General features: G+C 43.1%; 1 protein-coding gene across 2 annotated transcripts in view; it reads left to right on the top strand.

Moving 5' to 3' along the window:
• The first annotated feature begins 7,228 nt into the window (after window positions 1-7,228).
• LOC102787175 (BMP/retinoic acid-inducible neural-specific protein 3-like) overlaps window positions 7,229-10,766 on the top strand; it is a 55,775-nt gene continuing 52,237 nt past the window's right edge. The window contains exon 1 of one of the 2 annotated variants that reach the window (XM_006797813.2): window positions 7,229-7,978. The gene's annotated coding sequence lies outside the window, so the exon portion shown is untranslated. Of the gene's footprint in view, window positions 7,979-9,113; window positions 9,153-10,766 lie in introns of those variants that run through there. The other variant, XM_006797814.2, reaches the window with a different exon arrangement.

The raw sequence follows: 10,766 nt of genomic DNA, 5'->3' as shown, positions 1-10,766 counted from the left end.
TTAATATCTGATGCCAAGAGATCGAAGTCCTTTAAAGTTTTATTTAGGGTTACCTGTGCTGACGTGGATGCAGACTGCAACCCAAGGATTTGCTGGAGGCACACAACCCTAGGGAATAACTATTTAGTCAGACAACTGGTGTACAGAGTGGGGATACAAAACCCAGGGCATATAAAGCAAATTTTGAAATAAACACACTGTGTCATCTATTTCAAAGGAAAGGGAAAAAGCTTTAGTTATGACAGGCAGATATTAAAGAGAAAAAAAATAAAGTACAATTAACATTTGATTCATAACTTCAACAATGGATTTAATAACCTAATCTAGGAAATATTATTTACCAGGAAACCATTTACACCCTATGTTTATTTGAAAATAGTACATAGAGAACATATCAAACCCTTTTGTTACCTAGCCTGCAACACAGTGCCAAACATGCCCCAATTTCAACCTCACACCTATAATTTCAAGATCAGATCATTTAAGCCAATAAATAAGGTGTTGATTGCAACTTAAGGCAACTAATGGAAACAGAATCATTGGATAACATAACAGCAGCCACAAATGAAAACTATAAAACTGGCCCTGTAGTTTGGAAGAAAAACAAATAGGAGCTTTTTGATCAGAAAGTGAAATTTTCAAAAGCCAAAAATCACATATTCTATTCTATTGTATTCTATTCTATATCACTAAGAGTTAAGGTAAGGGTCACTTGCAGCTCAGAGTAATCTATGTGGAATCTATGCGATCACCCACCACAGAAGAGCAAAATTAGTGTTGATCAAATGACACTTTCTGGGATGCCACTACAGTTCACTTGGCTGAGCAGGCAATCCATATGCCCAAAGGCTGTAGGGCCCGAGTACAAATCTGCCTCGGCCCATTTCCTTTGTGTCATTCCCTCCTGCTCTCTACTGCCCTTGTCTAAAACCAATAAAGGCTGAAATAATAACAAATAAAGCTCCAAAGAAGTGACATCTTCCACACAGGTGCCTAAAATTCTAACAAATAATAATTAATGATGATAAGCAAGATGAGAATGAGCAAATCCTGAAGCAGCTACAACAAATTCAGACTGATGCCACGCTCCCTGTCACAGGACACTTTGATTAGAAAATGCAAATATTTAAACAGCAGCATATTAATTTTAATGTGGGAATCTTGGAGTGCAGACACCATGCTGCTGTCCTACAGTATAAAGGGAAATGTAAATATTAGGTCTGCCTCCTTCAGCACGCACTGTATTATGGCAGTGTGGGTTAAAAACGTAATTGGGGCATCGGTACTTCAGAGGGATCCGCTATTGCTGGGACATTATGCAAAGTTTTTGCTGAGAGTCATGTTTTCCAGTGCGTTCTGTTTCAAAAGACGAGCCACCTCTTGGAAAAGCCCTTTTCACCCACCGACTCGGCTTGACAATGCATCGCTTCATTGGTGCCACTGATTCCTGGATATTAAAAGTCCTCGAAATATGTCAAAAGATTTTACAAGACCTCGTGCTCATCGTTTATTTTCACTTAACTCAAAATACGAGCTCAGCTGCAGTCTGTTTACACGAGCCTGTGTGAAATAAAAGCAGACGCTCTAGCGAAGATTCACCTCAGCGCTGAGCGAGAACAGCCTTTTGACTTAACCTTCAAGCACTGATGTAGAGGTATGGGCCTTTCCATCCCAAGTGCGGAGACAAATTGTGAGTTTGTTCAGTTCTGTCAGTACACGCACACCAACCCCCAACAAGTAATAGCGTTGATATGAATTCCCTTGTACAGAGACAAGCTCTGACTGTTGTATTGAAAAGAGGGGGCTGTGTACTCCGCGATGGCCATGGGGGAGTTTTTCGCTTTCATCAATGAGGTCAGCCTCTCAGCAAAAGCTTGTTGCTGCCTAGTAGTTTATCTGCAATACATCATAGGTGATGGATGGGTAATGGAGAAGCTATAGCTTTCTCATTCACAGCACTATATCATTTCAGATAAATCTTCAAGCTATCTGTTCATTGGGTTTTGGTGATATCCTCCACGGCACAGCGTAGTCCTGGTATAAAGGCACACTGATCTATCCATATCTCTCAATTTTTCCAGCTTTCTTTCTTGAAATTTCTGTATTGCTAAGAATAAATATGACTACACAGATGGATTTAGCTGTGCTGCGGATCATGATGATTATTTTTGAGTCTTTTAATATTTCACCCTTTTTATTAAGCTTATTAGAAAAGAAAACATTGCAGCAAAAGCAAAGAGAAGCAGTGGGAGTTCTTTGTCAAATGTTTATTACAGCTCTGCTAATGATTAGCTTAGCAGGGGTAGTGGTTCAGTTTTTAGCTAACCTAAGGGCACTCTGAGTGTGGGTTGTTTTTTTGTTTTTTTGACCTTGTAGAGGGATTTTTTTCATACAACTTTTCAAGTTTACTTCAATAACAGTGAACGGAAATACAATTTACATTTTATTTGCAATTTGTCTTTGGTAAATGGTAAATGGCCTGTATTTATATAGCGCTTTACTAGTCCCTAAGCACCCCAAAATCCAGTCATCCACCCATTCACACACACACATTCACACACACTGGTGATGGTAAGCTACATTGTAGTCACAGCCACCCTGGGGCGCACTGACAGAGGCGAGGCTGCCGGACACTGGCGCCACCGAGCCCTCTGACCACCACCGGTAGGCAACGGGTGAAGTGTCTTGCCCAAGGACACAACGACCGTGACTGTCCAAGCCGGGGCTCGAACTGGCAACCTTCCAATTACAAGGCGAACTCCCAACTCTTGAGCCACAATCGCCCACACTGACTTCTTTGCTAAAGTCTCCAGTGTTTCTAGTAAGGTGGCTGTCAGAAAAGAGCATTATCTGTATGAGATTATGAATGGGATCTGTGTTCACTAAAGGACAGAGAAAGCAGCTTGCCTTATTCCACAGCTTTATCAATCCCACAATCCAAATGAATTAGCAGCCACACAGTTGAGCACTGCCGCTGTCGTACAGTGATAAATATCTCCAATGCGAACACAGATCACTATCAGAGTGTTACTGTTCACAAGGTTATCTCACCTTTATTATACTACCTCTGGTGTCAGGTTAATTTCTCTCCTCACAGGGGTCAGCATTAACCCTTATGCCGGCCACTACACAGAGTGTTGCTAATTGCACAATAGGTCCAACAGAAAGAGAGATTTCATTGTTGCGCACTAAAAGGTAAATAACAATGATTCCAACTTACCTCCTTAAAAAGTCAAGGGGAAAAGCAGCGGTTTTCCTTTTGCGGAGAGAAGAAATGTTAAATATTCTCTCTGAGCCGTTTTAAAAGTTCCTTCTGTTCACAAACCTTTTGTCCCGGGTATGCAAAGATAAGCACATACCATAATAAACAGGGTATGATACTGCTGCCACTGGCTTATATTCTAATACCAAATCTGTAGTGCAGCAATAGATAGAAGGTAACACAAGATAGCTTGGGGTAATCTGTATGAAGCATGAGGTATATTCATCCCCCCTGCACCAAATAATCCTAGCTGTTTTAAATATAGAATAGATAACTGCTGCTCTGGTGGTATTCTGGGGGAGATGATAGACGGTGAAATGGAGCCAAAATGAATGGGCCCTTCGTTGAACAGGCCTAAATTCATTTCACAGACCCAGTGGAATGGAGTTATCTGAATCAACTGTCCTCCATGGCTGCCTGAGGGATATTGGAGACTGCTAAGGTCAAATTACAAGCGAGGATTCAACTTGTGTGTGACTGTGGAGAAATTACCTTAAGAGTTTGCAGGAGCCTGACAGGAGCCTGACAGTCAGCAGGTCTGCTACACTAAGATCCACTAAAACAAAAAGAAAGAAAAAACAACCCTTCCTGTTGTGTACTGAAGTCCCTATTGACAAAAGATGTAAAATCAAACAAGCGTTCACGCAAATTTAAAGGTTACATCTGTGATTCAGGAATGACTAAGCACTGACATGGCTGTGAACCCCTTTTCTGAAGCGATCGCTGGCATTAGAAGATGAAGAATGACAGCGAAAAAGGCCAAATATCACACTCCTCTTCCTGCTAGAGGGACATCATCCAGACAGCCATGGAGCTCGGATGAAATGTGACGCTCTCCAGACACCTCCAGGTCCTCTAATGAGATTGTGCTTAAGGTGTAAATTAGTTACACAGTCTTGCTCATCACAGACACTGGAGCAGCAAATCCACTGGGTTGTTCCAGTTCCACCAGCCATGATGGAGATCCATTTCATGAACATCGCTCATTAATATGCTAATGGAAGTCATTAATGCTTGATAGCGAAATTAATAGAATTATAGTACTTGGTGGGTCATAGCCAAGAACAGTGAAAAGGAAGGTGTTTTGTTTCCAGTAGGAGCCATTTGCAGGAAGAAACATGTTTCTAGTGAGAGTGTTTAAAGATCCAAAAATCAGTGACTATGTTTTGTATTTAACACTCACAGATACGAAATGACTTAACCAGTGAAATGTGGACGTGGTTTGTGTTTCAGCACTGGTGAGTGAGCAGAAGCAGAGAATTTTGAGCATCAGCTTCCTGGTAGCAGTCACCTTTGACCACTGCAATCATCTGCTTCTCACATGCACATGCACTTTGTCACGGTGGTTTATATATGCGTATGGTGTGTGATTATTTAAAAACAGATGCCACCAAGGGAGTGTGCTCGGTCTTAAATCTTCAGTTGACCAGTCGGCACGCATTAGAGATGAATGCATCAATCTAATTACTGATACTATTGATACCAACGCTGGTATTGGCATTGGATCGATGCTAGAGCGATAGGATCGATACTTTGTTTCTATCCTCCAAGTAGAGCATGTAGCCCACTGCTTTATTTTGGACATGTTGATACAGTTTCTGCGAACACTACAAATGATGAGGGAAATTCATTTGCAATTATTTTAGCCATTTAGCTTTACCTTTTCATTGAGGACAACCTTGTGAGCGCCCTCTGCTGCACTACTGAATTACAGCTATCTCCCATAAAATGGGTAGTATAAAATTGAAGATCGCCTCTGGCTAAGTCTTTAAGTCTAGAAATTAGTGAGTGACGTCATGGTGTATGCAACAATATTGACTTCAGTAAGCAACAAAACATGTGAACTTTTATATACTGTCTATCCCAGTGGTTTTCAAACATTTTACAGGCAGAACCTTCACATATGCACACTGGCTTCTCTGCCAAGTGAGCTGCCATTGGCCTTTCTTTTAACTGTCTTGTTAGTTAAACAGCATCATCTGCATATTTATAAATATTTCTTTATAATTTTCCCTTCATTACCTTGTCCAACCTTTTCACATAGTCTAACACATAACCCTACTGTTTCTTGCATTCTTTTGAATTAAGCTGAAGCCCATACAACGTTAAACTGCCAGCTTTTACAAAGATTTCCTTTTCTTTTTCCTTTACTTTGTGTTTTAGTTTGACCAGATGGACTTGCGTCACACGAGATTTGTCAGAAGACAAATCAGGATTATCAGAGTCTTGGTTGGTAAATAAATACTAACAGTTGTGGGCAGTAAATATATTGCATCCATTGTTTTTTGTTTGTTTGTTTGTTTGGTGCAGCTGTATAATGTAATAATTGACTCAAAGTGCAAACTGTGTGTGCCTTCCTTCGGGAACTACTTGTTTACCCAACCAAGCATTGAAAGTTTTTAGCCGATCAGAAAGTTAAACTTCCACGATCCCAGGAGCTCAAAAGATTGTGGTTATTCTGCCCAAGGTCAGCACCCCACCCACGGGCTTATCACCAGTAACAACTACGGAGCCAGAGGCCTTTAATATGAATGACAAATGAGTTGGGATAGTGGGACAACGCTGTCATCTTTGTACTTGCAGCATACAGATGGATGCACCCACTTAAGGAAATGCTTACATTAGACGCATTTTTCTAACAAGTTGTCACATTTTGCAGCACCGGTCTGATCGGAATTGACAGTTGGGGATATAAAAAAAAATCAGAGTCTGTGTCACGCTGAATCTGCCACAAATCTCTGCTGGGACGCGACATAAATCAACTTCAGAACCACGGACAGCTCCAGTACGGTACAGCATACTAAAAGGAGGCTGGAACGCACGGGGAAACTGGGTTAATTAGCACCACACCGAGGCTACTGTGCCCACAGAATTCCACACCCCGATTGCTCCCACGGATTAATTTCTGCTGTTTCTGGGTAGATTCGGGTGCCGACAGAATTATGAGATGAGGAACGACCCGGGCACCCCCCGCTCCCCCAACACAAACACAAACACACACACAGAGACACACACAGGATTGTATATGTTGCAGTCTCATCATCAGCGTTTATCAGTGCATGCAATATGAAATCTCTGCAGTGAAGTATTTAGCATTCACTTTTTTTGGTTCTTGATGTTTTAGGAATTATTGGCTGCTCTCTGAGAGGATTCAAATTGCATTTCAGATGTAATTCGGGCACAGTGCGCACGCTTTCCCACCAGCCTGCATGCTAATTATTTCTGCAAAGTAGTAAGAGCCAATAAAAAGGAAACGGAATCCGCCTCCCTGACCAATTCACATCCTGCACGCTCTGGCGCCGCTTTTGATCAATGCAATCTGAAATGAAATCAGGTGCCCAGGCAGCATACAGTTGAACAGCGCTGATCCCTGTTGCTATAATGTGTGCTGTCACAGTCATTATGAAAATGCCAGCATCTATTCATTCACTCAGTTGCTGTATCTCTGCTGCATGGTGATTTTTATTTTTTATTTTATTTTATTTTGAAGCAGAGCCGCCTTTGCAGTGCCATTTAATGACTCATGGTTCATGCATAGGCATGCTACACAAGACAAAACCAAAGAGGATTAGGCATTATGCTCAACACCTTCTCCTCCTCTAACTAATGTGACAGCTCAGACACATAAGGACTTAAACACTGACGTCCTCTCTAGAGGGGCTTTTTTTCTGGAGTTTGCAGCCAAGCAGTTATGAGGGATATTCAATGACTTCCGATGCTCGTGTCTTTAGAAATAACTGCAGCATTAAAACAAGTATATTGGGACATAAAGTTAATGGCAGGAATGCCATTTCGAGCATTTTGCGAAAAGGGCTTTTCATCTGAAGTGAGCGGGGGGGAGAAAGTCACGCATTATTATTCTCGCCACGTCGGCTACCTTAGTCTACCCTCCTTTGGCAGCTATTACAGAGGGCTACTTGTGTCTTAAACATGTGACTAAGTGAGAGAGGGGCACAGGGGAGAGCCGAAGCGCCCATGCCTGTTATCTGCTGAGCGCCTATACCTTCAGTTTCCACAGGATCTGCGCTCCTCCACACAGCGCTGCGGAGTAGGCGGGTCAAGTAGGTGGAACAAAAAAAGAAAAAAAGAAAAGAAAAAAGAAAAACGGTGCCGGGGCGGAATTCACAACGGGATATTTAACAATCTTCGTGGGGTGGCAGATAGCCGCATTCCGTCGCATCTGTCCGAGGCTGGTCCCCGCCGCTTTCTGGTAACTGCGCTAAGACAGCTTTTAATCTCCTGAACGTTAGCTCCTCTGCGCTCCTGGAGTCTTTCTCCTCCTCCTCCTCCTCCTCCTCCTTCTGCTCGTTTCTCCGATTGACTACATCTCCTGCTGGATGATTTCATTTTGTAAAGTCATTATCCCCAGAAAGGTCAGAGCCTCTGCTTCCAGGAACGTTGAATTAACTGTGGGATAAGCCGGTTGTCAACCCCAAGCGCACCCCCGACTGCTTTTCTCAAAGTTTCTCACTGGTGTAGAACCGACCGTCGGATTTGTCCGGAGCAGCTTTACCTCTTTTTTTCTCGGAGTGTTTTTCTTTTTTTTCTTTCTTTTTTTTTGAGTGGTCTGTTTTTTTTTCCCTCCGTGGAGTTGCAGTTGAACCCTGACAAACTGTGAAATGAGTTTCTCCACAATCTGGGCAGCTGAGAGCCACCGGGATTCGGCGAGAGCATGGGACACACTGAGTTAAACTTTCTCTGTCGTCCTAAACCGCGGTGAGTTCTTGCAATTCAGCTTAAATTTGTCGAATTTGTGCGAGTATAAAGTAAAAGAAAAACCCCACGCTACCTGTGGATGTTCACCCTCAGCACCGTGTTTGACCCGAATAGCTCTTTGCATCTGCTGTGACTGTGACATCAGTGAATTTCTTTGTTGCTTGACCACAGTACAATGTGAAACTCTCACGCACAGACGCATACACACAGTCTCACCCCTGCATACATGCACACAAACTCCCGTACTGTATCTGCTGGCACTTTCAGGAGAGCATACACAATATTGCTTTTCATGCCTTGTCAGTTTATACATGAGCACAATCAGACTCATCTCCTCCTCCTCCTTTCTCATTGCCTGTCTCCTTCACCCCCCCCAGCCCCCTCACCTACCTACCCCCCCTTCACCCACACTGCCACTCTTTATCTGCCTTAACAACAAACATTTCTAATCTATATTCCTCAGGGGTGTATTGGCATTCGCTCCTGTGGAGGATCAGATCTCTTACACTGATGTGTGGACAGAGTACTGCTCGCCAAGCTCCCAGCTCTGCTCTCAGGCTGGAAGAGTGAAAAAAAAAATAGTCCCACTGATTTCATAATTATACATCGCACCCTCAAGCCTCACCCTCAAAAAAAGGCACATGAGTCAAAGGCAGCCTTATGGGATCAGTGGAGGCTGCGATAATGAGCCAAATACCCTCCAAGAAAACAAATAACATTTAAAATGCTATCATAGTGGCCCGAGGGCATGCTGGCATAGGTGCTATTTGCAGTATTTTAAATGTAACTTCATGTGAAAACCCCCAACTGCAGTGGCAGGAAGGTTTGTTTTGTTGCAAAGCTTCACGGTAGGAAAAGAAAAGTCAGTGAATCACTGCTGTAATTCTCATTGCCACTTGCCAGTGTTAGGCACAAGTGCCAAAGCCTCAGACTGTTTATAGGGCCACAACAGGGCCACTGTTCAGCAGTGTCCTCATCTATCCTGGGAGACTGGTGAACCCAACCGTGTCCAGGCCTGAAAGGCACACTGTCTCCTCCTATGAAAAGAGAGATTTCTCTCCTTGCATCGGTCATCTGAGCAACAAAAACGGAAAGAGCTCAAAACCTTGTCTGATTCTTCTTTTTTTTTTCTCTACTTCACTGCTGAGATGCCAATCGAGGCTGTATATGGCATGTAAGTCTAATTTTCCGTGTTCGTGTCTGTTTGCTTGTCCGTCAGAGTGACGATGACAGGACCATCTGTCTGTGATTGACGTGTACTTGAGAGGAAACAAATCGAGCTTGAACAGAACTTTTATAGGGCAACTGTGACTGAGCAGGAAACTAGCTATAGGCGTTTTAGACTGAGGCTAACAGGAGGCACTACATGCCTGAGAGGGCTCCTTGTTCTTACAGTTTAGTGGTGGGCAGGAGGCGGCTTCATTTGAAGGTGTGATGGCTGAAGAAGGGCGGATGTGGTGGGAGGAAGTGGGGGAAAAAAGAGCAGAAAGCACAGGGAAAAGGACGAGAAAAGCTCTGCGCAGAACATTAAGTTAATGCAACATAAAGTAGTTTTCTGTTGCTGACTTCAGGAGGATCGGTGGATGAGGTTTAGAGGGCAGAGTGGTAACAAGTGTTCAGCTTAAGAAACCCTGTAATTGATCATAATTGCTATTTTTAGGGGGCAAATTACAGTTGGCATGATGACACAATGACATAAGGAAGTAAAGTCATAAGGTAAAGAAGAAACGAGAAGAAGAAGAAAAACAAGAAGATCACCCCATCTTGGTTTAGGTGGTATTTCGAGGGTCGAGTTTTGCCGGGATCCGCTCAACATCTTCAGCCCATTAATTTATGATAATGAGCAAACTGACAAAGTTCCACTTCAGACAGAGAAGAGCCGCTGCAAGGAGAAGAGGGAAAAGTGGGAGAGATGAGAAGATGAGAGAAAAGCTAAAGAGGAGAAAATCAAAAAGTCTCATTGAGGGATTTGAGGCTGCATTTGGCGCTAAAGTAGAATCTCTCAGATTAAGACCGACGGGGGCATTAAGCCAAAAATCTCTCTCTGAGGCAACTGGTAATTGAATGTTGAGTCTGAGCGTATTCTGTAGAGGCACACAAACGGATGGACACAGGGCTGCTTTGAGAGCAAAACTGTACCACATTGCACATAATTCTTTACAGATCAAGCACAGACTTCCTGTCATTAAAACAGGCAGGTGTCACGCTGTCACCCTGCCCATAAATATGCACTGACAGAGGTGGCTGAGCATGTGACTGGATGACACATGGGGGGGGTTGCTTTTCAAATTTTAACCAGCTTTCCTGTTCAGTAGTGGAAGAATCGTGCAGTGAAACATGTATTTCTATTTACAGATATGCACAGAGCCAGAGTTGCAGCAGAATACCAGAAGAAGCCCAGAGTAAATAGTGAGGGAGGAATGTGTGCCTTTAATTTAAGAGCAACCTTTGTGTCTGTGTGTACAAGGCCACCAGCAGAAGAGGCCTATTTGTGTTCTCCGGTGATTTATAGAAGCTTCCTCTCTGTATGTTCTTGGCCACTCAGTGATATGCAGCCATATAAATGCTAGAAAGTGAGAAGTTTACAGTCTGAGGAGCAATCATTAAGACAGCTTTCCCCCTGTTTGCTTTCAGCTGAACTTTTACGCACGGCACCTTATAATGATTTACAATATTCTCGCGGATTAATCCTCACTGAGTTTTCCTCGTTAAAACCTCCAACCTGCTTCACACAGCCATCGATTGAGCTAAACGATTGATCTCACGTTGCCTCCACAGACAGCCGCCG

This window comes from Neolamprologus brichardi, chromosome 17, assembly GCF_056152115.1.
Source record: "Neolamprologus brichardi isolate AB-2024 chromosome 17, ASM5615211v1, whole genome shotgun sequence".
Lineage (NCBI taxonomy): Eukaryota > Metazoa > Chordata > Actinopteri > Cichliformes > Cichlidae > Neolamprologus > Neolamprologus brichardi.
The sequence above is the reverse complement of the archived record's forward strand: the minus strand, read 5'-3'. Positions and strand labels throughout refer to the sequence as shown.